Genomic DNA, 11,789 nt, shown 5'->3' with positions numbered 1-11,789 from the left:
TGGTTTTACTTCCCTCCCTCTTTCCTGCTTGTCTATCACCTGTGGCTTCAACAACCGTCCCAGTCCCGCGTGCTCATGAGAACCGCGCTCATTCACGCACAACACAATTGCATTCAGGAATGAAAGAAATTCCACTTTATTCTTCTGAAAGGGAACTGCTGTCCGTGAAGGGCAATTCTACAGCTGTGTAAGAGGGATGTGCTTCCTGTCCAGGATCATTCGATGTCTGTTTCAACGGGATGGTTGTCAGTTCCGGTTCATCAATTGCCCCTTTAAAACGTATTTTCTCATCATCCAGATCATCCTGTACATGTAAAAAGGAGTGTGATTATCAGCGGTGATAACCGAATTGTTAAACTGTTGTGTTTCAAGCTACATTGACGTTGCCTGTGTCCGTGCACATCCATATCGCAGCGCATCTGTTCATTACTCAAAATATGCTCATGTTTTCCGATATCCACTCCTTGATATAACCCTTGTCCCAAATTCGCTCTCAATATAAAAAACAACAAATTATATACCGACGGTAGAGGCCGCGTGGCCTAAAGGATAAGGTGTCTGACTTCGATTGTAACTGTGATCTTATCAGAAGTTTGAAGGTTCGAGTCCGTCAGCTATCGCGCTTCGTGAAATTTTATATTCTTTGTTTTGATGCTGCCTCAAAACCAACCATCTCGGACAGTCACTCACCTGAAGTCAAGGAAGGCTGTGTGCTTCAAGAAGCTAATGGCACATTTCCATCAATGTCGATCTGGTTGCACGGGCAAAACAAGCGGTGAAGCAGACTTTCGTGCACTTTATTTCTGTTCGAATGCAAAAAGTAGGGGATGGATGTCTGACTTTGCAGTAAATAGGAGACAAGGTGACTGATAGGTTGATGCAATGGACTGCTGATCCAGTATGCCCCCAGCTTCGTCATTATTGTGTTAAACATTTTCCCCTAGTTTTTTTATTCAATCACATTTATCCTCATTGCCAAATTCACCTTTTACTGAAAAGGATGCAGCTCGTTGGTGAAGTAATGTCACAAAAATAATCACTTCATAAAAGGTAAAACATTAGCAGGACGATGGAGAGGGGGACTCATGAGATCGGTCTCTGAGAGTCAGCACAGGCACGATGGGCCGAATAGCAAACTAACGTCAGAAACTGAGAGCTACGTTCCTCACTGTCGGCGGCTCGTTGGTCTAGGGGTATGATTCTCGCTTTGGGATTATAATAATTGAAATGCGAGAGATCCCGGGTTCAAATCCCGGACGAGCCCTGCCAACTTTTAGTCAAAAAACGACTTCTCAGCCGGTCGACATGTGAGAAAACTGACATGTTTCAAATTAAAACGTGTGATTGCACTCCGTTGTTCACACAGCGTCCAAAAATCCTGGAGATTCCCAGGAGCAAAGTGAAACTCACCGAACTGAGTAAAGTTCATGTATTTCAGATGTACTCGGCTCTGTGTCTCATTGGACAACCGAAACCGGGGTAAGATTCCGGCCAATACTTGATCAGTATATCGTCCTTCCTGCACGCATGAGCTCACCTCCATTGGGATAAGCATACATTCAGCATCAATCTCAACTTCAACGTGAAACAGACTATGCCCTGAATATGAGTGCGGCCTGTATCTCTAGCGCTGAAAAGATATGAGAAGCTGGCTTTGGATTTAAAAAGGAGTGTGATTATCACCTGTGATAACCGAATAGTTTAACTGTTGTGTTTCTAGCTACATTGACGTTGCATGTGTCCGTGCACACCCATATCATAGAAACATAGAAACATAGAAAATAGGTGCAGGAGTAGGCCATTCGGCCCTTCTAGCCTGCACCGCCATTCAATGAGTTCATGGCTGAACATTCAACTTCAGTACCCCATTCCTGCTTTCTCGCCATACCCCTTGATCCACCTAGTAGTAAGGACCTCATCTAACTCCTTTTTGAATATATTTAGTGAATTGGCCTCAACAACTTTCTGTGGTAGAGGATTCCACAGGTTCACCACTCTCTGGGTGAAGAAGTTTCTCCGCATCTCGGTCCTAAATGGCTTACCCCTTATCCTTAGACTGTGACCTCTGGTTCTGGACTTCCCCAACATTGGGAACATTCTTCCTGCATCTAACCTGTCTAACCCCGTCAGAATTTTAAATGTTTCTGTGAGGTTCCCTCTCATTCTTCTGAACTCCAGTGAATACAAGCCCAGTTGAACCAGTCTTTCTTGATAGGTTAGTCCCGCCATCCCGGGAATCAGTCTGGTGAACGTTCGCTGCACTCCCTCAATAGCACGAATGTCCTTCCTCAGGTTAGGAGACCTAAACTGTACACAATATTCCAGGTGTGGCCTCACCAATGCCCTGTACAACTGGAACAACACCTCCCTGCCCCTGTACTCAAAACCCCTTGCTATGAAGGCCAACATGCCATTTGCTTTCTTAACCTCCTGCTGCACCTGCATGCCAACCTTCAATGACTGATGTACCACGACAACCAGGTCTCTTTGCACCTCCCCTTTTCCTAATCTGTCACCATTCAGATAATAGTCTGTCTCTCTGTTTTTACCATCAAAGTGGATAACCTCACATTTATCCACATTATACTTCATCTGCCATGCATTTGCCCACTCACCTAACCTATCCAAGTCGTTCTGCATCCTCACAGCTTCCTCCTCGCAGCTCACACTGCCACCCAACTTAGTGTCATCCGCAAATTTGGAGATACTACATTTAATCCCCTCATCTAAATCATTAATGTACAATGTAAACAGCTGGGGCCCCAGCACAGAACCTTGCGGTACCCCACTAGTCACTGCCTGCCATTCTGAAAAGTACCCATTTACTCCGACTCTTTGCTTCCTGTCTGACAACCAGTTCTCAATCCACGTCAGCACACTACCCCCAATCCCATGTGCTCTAACTTTGCACATCAATCTCTTGTGTGGGACCTTGTCGAACGCCTTCTGAAAGTCCAAATATGCCACATCACCTGGTTCTCCCTTGTCCACTCTACTGGAAACATCCTCAAAAAATTGCAGAAGATTTGTCAAGCATGATTTCCCTTTCACAAATCCATGCTGACTTGGACCTATCATGTCACCTCTTTCCAAATGCACTGCTATGACATCCTTAATAATTGATTCCATCATTTTACCCACTACCGATGTCAGGCTGACCGGTCTATAATTCCCTGTTTTCTCTCTCCCTCCTTTTTTAAAAAGTGGGGTTACATTGGCTACCCTCCACTCTATCGGAACTGATCCAGAGTCAATGGAATGTTGGAAAATAACTGTCAATGCATCTACTATTTCCAAGGCCACCTCCTTAAGTATGACTATTCCGTTGCCAAGGTGACCATGTCTGTCCGCACTATTCAGTGGGAAGGGGATTAAATCTTTGCACTGGGATTTGGACGCTGTGGGAGCATCGGCGCAAAATCACACGTTTTAACGTGAAATATGTCTGTTTTCTCACATGTCGAGCGATTGTGAGAAATGGAACTTTGAGTAACAAATGGTGGGGCTCGCCCGTGAACCTCTCACATATCAAATGTGATCATCCCAAAGCAAAAATCATACCCCGAGACCAACGAGCCGCCAACAGCAAGGAGTGTAGCTCTACGATTCTGACGGTAGAGAGAAAAGATATTAGGCCCATCGTGCTTGTGCTGTCCCTCAGAGACCAATCTAATTCGTCCCCCTCTCCATAGTCCGACAAATGTTATCCTTTTGAGGAATATATTATTAATTTGAGACATGACATGAGCAAAGTACAGCATCCTTGCAAGTAAAAGGGAAATTTGGCGATGAGGTTAAATGTGAATGACAAAACGACCAGGAAGGTCAAAGCTGTAAGACAATGATGACGAGAATGGGATCCGCACACATAGCACAGAGCCCATTAGCAGTCCATCGCCTTAACCTCTCGGTCACCTCGTCACTTGTGTAGCGCATCGTCAGCCATTCAATCTCCTGCTTTTTGTATCCAAACAAAAATAATGTGCAAGAAAGTCCACTTCACAGCTTGCTCTGCCCGTGCATGCAGATTGACAATGATGAATACGTGTCATGAGTTTCCTTCAGCAAACAGCCTTCCGTTTCTTCAGGTGAGTGACTGGAAGAGATGGTTGGTTTCTCGGCAGAATCACAACAAAAAATGTAAAATTTCACACAACAAGCTCAGTTGTCCGCGGCAGGACTCGAAGCTGCAATTTTCTGATAACTTCGCATTGAGAATAGAAGTAAAGACTCCTTATCCATTAGGCCACGCAGCCTCTACCATCAACATCCATTGTATTATTGTGTCTATTGCGAGCAGATTTGGGGCAACTGCAATATCAAGGAATGGATTTAGGAAAAGATGAGCATATTTCGAGTGAATGATCAGATGCACGGCGATCTGGTTGCGCACCGGAGCAGGCAAGCCCAATGTAAATTGAAACACAACAGTTTAACAATTCGGTCATTGCAGCTGAAATCATACTCCTTCTCAAACTATACAGGATGACCCGGGTTTATGAGAAAATCCGTTTCAAAGGGAAAGATTATGAACCGGATCTGACAACCAGCCCGTTTAAACAGACACAGAATGATCCGGGACTGCAAGGACATCGCTTTTACCCACTTGCAGAATGACCCTTGACTGAAAGCAGTTCTCTTTTAAAAGAATAAAGTGAGATTTCTATCATCCCTGAAGGCAATTGTGTATTGGGCCTAAGGACCACGCGGGGCAGAGACGGTTATTGAAGCCACAGGCAGGAAGGAGGGAGGGACGTAAAGCCAGACCATATTGAAATATATATATATTTAACATTTTAAGAAAATAAATGCATTTAAGTTTTATTTTTAAACAATTGAATTTGAGTTGTTTTAAATAAATAAATAATTGATTCATAATCTATATATTTTTTGATTGAAGGAAGGCTGTGTGACTGGAAGAATATCAGTGGAAATGAGGGGTGGAGTCAATCATTACCCAAACACAGTAAGCCCATGGTGGAAGCCAAGTCACGAGGGAAGTTGTGGGCGACAAAGGCGATCTTTTAAAGCAGCGTGTGTCTTTCTGATGGAGCTGACAGCAGCTGCTTGTGCTGTGAAAGAGGACAAATGTAATAGGGCCCGGGGCAGGCAGAACAGAAAAAGCATATTTATTTTGTAAATTCAAAAGTTGGGATTACATATAAATCTACACATATTTATACATGTATAAACAAAGTCAGTCAGTCAGTCATGTCTTGTCTTGGTTTGATTTGATTTGAATTTAAAAATAAGGATGGAGGATATTATCATACCACACAGCCCACACGCAAGCCCTGGCTAAAATCGCTTTATTTCTAACTTGTGTATTTTCCCTTCTTTCAGATGTGGAATAGCAAATTCCCACAGCAGATTCTTCTACCGTCAGAGAGTCCACGAAGGAGTGTTCAATCAAATCAGTACGGTTTCAAGTTGCATGTAATGCATTTTTCTCACATGATAGTAAGATCACACAGCACGTTTGAACACACTCTGGCTTACACAAACACACAAACAAACTAAAATTCCTGCACCCTCCAAAGGCAGTTTTTGAAATTTGAAATTGGAAATCCGGGACAGACAGCACATCGCTTTTAAACAGACACAGAATGATGCGGGGCTGATAGCACACCATTTTAAACAGTCAGAGAATGACCTCGGACAGACAGCACATCCCCTTAAAAGGGACACGGAAATAGAATGAATAAAAACAGATAAGTATGCAAAACTCGGCAGGTCGTGCAGATTCTGTGGAGGAAGAATCCGGTTTCACGTTCTGTCGGATAATCATTCCGAAATTTTAGGAAAAAGTTAAAGATTACAGATTTTTTCAACAAAAATAGCGCCTTGGAAAAAATACGCAGCGAGTAAGGTCAAATGGGAACATCTGTGATACAGTGGAACGCAGGAGTGATTGAATAATAAATGGCACAATGGAGAAAGGCAAAGTGGGTGGTAATCGGGCGATAACGTAACAAAGGATGGTCCAGAGGAGGTGTTAGTGGGAACAGCAGAACCATTACCAGGCAATCGGAGCGGTGCTTTTGATCCGATATGGTGAAACTAATCTTGAGACCAGAAGACGAGAACATGCCTACAATACATGCTTTCACCGCCTTTTAATCAGACCAGTCAGCATTGCCAGCCCGGATAGAATTCCTGTCCGCTTTGAATTCGGCAGCCAAGGGACTAATTCAAAAGCCAGCTTCTCACATCTTTTAGCTCCAGAGAAACAGGACGCAGTCATATTCAGGGCAGAGGTGGAGATTGACGCTGAATGTATGCTTATCCCAATTGAGGTGAGCTTATGCGTATAGACAGGAAGATATACTGTTGAAGGATTGGCCGGAACCAAACAAGGGATAGGTTATCCAACGAGTCACAAAGCCGAGGCCTCTGAGATATTTCAACTTTACTCAATTTGTCGGGTTTCACTTTGCTCTGGGATTTGGATGCTAAGGGAACATCGGCGCAAAATCACACGTTTTAACATGAAACATGTCTGTTTTCTCACATGTCGAGTGGCTGTGAGAAGCGGAACTTTGAGTGAAACATGGCGGGGCTCGTCCGGAATTTGGCCCGAGAACTCTCGCATTTCAAATGTGATCATTCCGAAGGGAGAATCATAACCGTGGACCAACGAGCCGCCGACAGTGAAAAGCGCAGCTCTCAGATTCTGACGGTGGTGTGAAAAGATATTAGGCCCATCGTGCTTGTGCTGTCTCTCAGATACCTATCTAATTAGTGCCCCTCCCCATTGTACTGCAACTGTTCTCCTTTTGACGAATATATTATTAATTTGAGACATGACATGAGGAAAATACAGCATCCTTGGAAGTAAAAGGGGAATTTGGCGATGAGGTTAAATGTGAATGACAAAACGAGGTCAAAGCTGTAAGATAACGTCGACAAGAATCGGATTTGAACCCATGCGTGCAGAGCACAATGGATTTGCAGTCCATCGTCTTCAACTCTCGGCCACCTCGTCACTTGTGCAGCGCATTGTCAGCCATTCAATCTCCTGCTTTTTGTATCCAAACAAAAATAAAGTGCAAGAAAGTCCACTTCACAGCTTGCTCTGCCCGTGCATGCAAATCGACAATGATGAAAACGTGCCATGAGATTCTTTAAGCAAACAGCCTTCCTTTACTTCAGGTGAGTGACTGGAAGAGATGGTTGGTTTCTCGGCAGAATCACAACAAAGAATATAAAATTTCACGCAGCGAGCTAAGTTGACCGCGGCAGGACTCGAAACAGCAATCTTGTGATAACTTCATGGTTACAATGGAAGTCAGATATGTTATCCATTTGGTTACGCGGCCTCTGCCAACGGCCGGCATTGTGTTGTTGTATATATTGGGAACAAATTCGGGGCAACTGCAACATCAAGGAGTGGATCTCGAAAAACGTGAGCATATTTCGAGTGAATGAAGAGATGCACTGCGATCTGGGTGCGTACCGGCGCAGGCAACCCCAATGTCAATTGGAACACAACAGTTTAACAATTAAGTCATTGCAGCTGAAATCATACTCCTTCTCAAACTATGCAGGATGACACGGGATTATGAGAAAATCCGTTTTAACGGTAAAGATTATGAACAGGAACTGAAAACCAGCCCGGTTGAACAGACACAGAATGATCCGAGACTGCAAGGACATCCCTTTTACCCAGATGCAGCATGACCCTTGACTGAAAGCAGTTCCCTTTTAAAATAATAAAGTGCGATTTCTATCATCCCTGAAGGCAATTGTGCAGTGGAGCTAAGGACCACCAGAGAAGGTTATTGAAGCCACAGCTGATGGACAGGCAGGACGGACGGAGGGACGTAAAACCAGCCCAGACTGAAATATATATAATATATTTAACGTTTTAAGAATATAAATGCATTTAAATTTTATTTAAAACAAAATAATTTGATTTGTTTTAAATAAGTAAATAATTGATTCATAATCTGGATATTTTTTGATTGAACGAAGGCTGTGTCACTTAAGAATTTCATTTGAAATGGGTGCAGTCAATAATTACCCAAACACAGTAAGCCCATGGTGGAAGACAAGCCACGAGGGAAGATGTGGGTGAATAAGGCGATCTTTTAAAGTCGCGTGTGTCTTTCTGCTGGATCTGACAGCAGTTGCTTGTGCTGTGAAAGAGGTCAAATGTAATAGAGCCCGGTGCAGGCAGAACAGAAAAAGCATATTTATTTTGGAAGATAAAAATTTGGGATTATATACAAATATACAAATGAACATACATGTATAAACAAAGTCAGTCATGTCTTGTCTTGTCTTGTCTTGGTTTGATTTGATTTCAATTTGAAAATAAGGATGGAGGATGTCATCATGTCACACAGCCCACACGCAAGCCCTGCCTAAAATCGTTATATTACTAACGTGTGTATTTTCCCTTCTTTCAGATGTGGAATAGCAAAATCCCACAGCAGATTCTTCTACCGTCAGAGGGTCCACGAAGGAGTGTTCAATCAAATCACTACGGTTTCAAATTACATGTAATGCATTTTTCTCACTTGACAGTAAAATCGCACAGCTCCTTTGCACACACTCTGGCTTACACAAACACACAAACAAACTTAAATTCCCGCAGTTTTTGAAATTTGAAATTGGAAATCCGGGACAGACTGCACATAGCTTTTAAACTGACACAGAATATTGCGGGGCTGAAAGCACACCATTTTAAACAAACAAAGAATGATCTCGGACAGACAGCACATCCCCTTAAAAGGGACACGGAAATAGAATGAATTAAAACAGATAAATATGTAAAACTCGGCAGGTCGTGCAGAGTCTTTGGAGGAAGAATCCGGATTCACGTTCTGTCGGATAATCATTCCCATATTTTTGGGAAACGTGAAACATTACAGATGTTTTCAACATATATTGCGCCTGGAAAAAATACGCAGTGAGAAAGACAAATGGGAACGTCTGTGATAGAGTGGAACGCACAAGTGATTAAATAATAAATGGCACAATGGAGAAAGGCAAAGTGGGTGGTAATCGGGCAATAACGTAACAAAGAATGGTCCAGAGGAGGTGTTAGTGGGAATAGCAGAACCATTAGCAGACAATGGGAGCGGTGCTTATGATCCGATACGTTGAACCTAATGTTGAGGCCAGAAGACGAGTAGATGCCTACAATATAGGGTGTCACCGCCTTTTAATTAGACCCAGGCAGCTTGGCCAGCCCGGATTGATTTCCTGTCCGCTTTGAACTCGTCAGCCAAGGGACAAATTCAAAAGCCAGCTTCTCTCATTTTTTCAGCTCTAGAGAAACAGGACGCACACATATTCAGGGCAGAGGTGGAGATTGATGCTGAATGTATGCTTATCCCAATTGAGGTGAGCATGTGCGTACAGACAGGAAGATATACTGATCAAGTATTGGCCGGAACCAAACAAGGGTTTAGCTTATCCAACGAGTCACAGAGCCGAGTACCTCTGAGAAACTTTAAGTTTACTCAGTTTGGCGGGTTTCACTTTGATCTGGGATTTGGGAATATTGGCGCAAAATCACACGTTCTAATGTGAAATATGTCTGTTTTCTCACAAGTGGAGCGGCTGAGAGAAGCGGAACTTCGAGTAAAAAATGGAGGTACTCGTCCGGGATTTAGCCCGAGATCTCTCGCTTTTCAAATATGATCATTCCTAAGCGAGAATCATACCCCTCGACCAACGAGCCGCCGACAGTGAAAAGCGCAGCTCTCAGATTTTGACGGTAGTGAGAAAAGATATTAGTTACATCGTGCTTGTGCTGTCCCTCAGAGACCTATCTAATTAGTCCCCCTCGCCATAGTCCTGCAAATGTTATCGTTTTGACGACTAAATTATTAATTTGAGACATTACATGAGCAAAGTACAGCATCCTTGTCAGTAAAAGGGGAATTTGGCGATGAGGTTAAATGTGAACGACAAAACCACCAGGGATGTAAAAGCTGTAAGACAACAATGACGAGGATGGGAATTCGAACCCAATGGATTAGTAGTCCATCGCCTTAATCTCTAGACCACCTCATCTCTTCGGTAGCGCATCGTCAGCCATTCATTCTCCTGCTTTTGGTATCCAAACAGAGATAACGTGCAAGAAAGTCCACTTCACAGCTTGCTCTGCCCGTGCATGCAGATCGACAATGATCAAAACGTGCCATTAGATTCTGAAAGCAAACAGCCTTCTTTTACTTCAGGTGAGTGATTGTAAGAGATGGTTGCTTTTTCGGCAGAATCACAAAAAAGAACATGACAGCTCAAGCAGCGAATCAATTGACCACGGTAGGACTCGAACCTGCAATCATCTGATAATGTCACAGATACAATCGCAGTTAAACGCCTTTTTCATTAGACCACGCGGCCTCGACCAGGCAGAAGCTGTGTTCTTATATATATTGGGAGCAAATTCGGGGCAACTGCGAAATGAAGGTGTGGATTTCGGAAAAGATGCGCATATTTCGAGTAAATTAACAGATGCACTGCGATATTGGTGCGCACCGGCGCAGGCATCCCCAATGTAAATCTGAACACTACATTTGAAAAATTCGATCATTGCAGCTGAAATCACAATCTTTCTCAAACTATGCAGGTTGAGGCGGAATTATGAGAAAATCGTCTTAAATGGGCAGATTATGAACCGGAACTGAATGATCCGGGACTGCAAGCAGATCCCTTTTACTCAGATGCAGAATGACGCTTGACTGACAGCAATTCCCTTTTAAAAGAATGAAATTGAGATTTCTATCATCACTGACCAATTGTGCAATGTGTGTGCGAGCGTGGGTGTCAGGACCACGCGGAGCTGGGATGGTATTAAAGCCACAGGCGATAGAAGGGGAAGGAAGGAAGGGAAGTCCGTAAAACCAACGCAGACAAAAAGACAATTTACAAACATATATATATATTTAACATTTTAAGAAAATAAATACATTTACATTTTATTTTTAAAAATTAAATGTGATTTTTTTTAAACAAATAAATAATTGATTCATAATCTCAATATTTTTTGATTGAACGACGGCTGTGTGACTGTAAGAATTCCATTGGAAATGATGGGGTGTAATCAATAAATACACAAACACAGTTAGCCCATAGAGGAAGACAAGCCAGGAGGGAAGATGTGGGCCACAGAGGCGATCGTTTCAACTCGCGTGTGTTTTTCTGCTGGACCTGACAGCAGCAGCTTGTGATGTGAAAGAGATCAAATGTAATAGGGCCCGGTGCAGTCAGAACAGAGAAAGCACATTTATTTTGGAAGTTAAAAAGTTGGGATTGGATATAAATATACACATCTATATATGTACATGTATAAAAAAAAGTCAGCCAGTCAGTGTGGAAATGTATTTTTATCTAAGCTGATACCATACGGTATTTGTGTGCCTTTTGATTAAAATGGAGTCCTGGCCCTTCCAGAACTTTCTGCATTTTAGCAGCCAGCTTGCATAAACAGCCAAACCTGCTGTTAGATGGCTGATGGTTATCAGACAGCTAGGAGACAAGTCATGCTGAGACAAGTAACCCCCCATGGTGCTCTCCTATTGTCGACACTACAGGAGTTCCATGTCACCCCACCCTTATCTTCTAGCCATTATCTCTTTCCTTTACCTCATCCATTTGAAGCAAACAGGTAAACTGACCAGGAAATTGAAACAATCCTGACACAATACAAGACAGGTGATAGCCCATTACCTATGACTCATGGAGTAATGGCCGTTTGGCTTTCTGATAACCCTGACAAAAGGAAATATTTGGACACCATGTCAGGACCAGGATATAGTAATTAAATCTTTATC

General features: G+C 43.0%; 1 non-coding gene across 1 annotated transcript; it reads left to right on the top strand.

Annotated features, from left to right (window-relative positions):
• The first annotated feature begins 1,176 nt into the window (after positions 1-1,176).
• trnap-ugg (transfer RNA proline (anticodon UGG)) lies at positions 1,177-1,264 on the top strand. The gene is given in 2 exon segments: positions 1,177-1,212; positions 1,229-1,264. It is a non-coding gene; the product is annotated as a tRNA-Pro (tRNA).
• The last annotated feature ends 10,525 nt before the right edge of the window (positions 1,265-11,789 follow it).

This window comes from Pristiophorus japonicus, unplaced genomic scaffold, assembly GCF_044704955.1.
Source record: "Pristiophorus japonicus isolate sPriJap1 unplaced genomic scaffold, sPriJap1.hap1 HAP1_SCAFFOLD_113, whole genome shotgun sequence".
Taxonomy (NCBI): Eukaryota; Metazoa; Chordata; class Chondrichthyes; family Pristiophoridae; genus Pristiophorus; species Pristiophorus japonicus.
The sequence above is the reverse complement of the archived record's forward strand: the minus strand, read 5'-3'. Positions and strand labels throughout refer to the sequence as shown.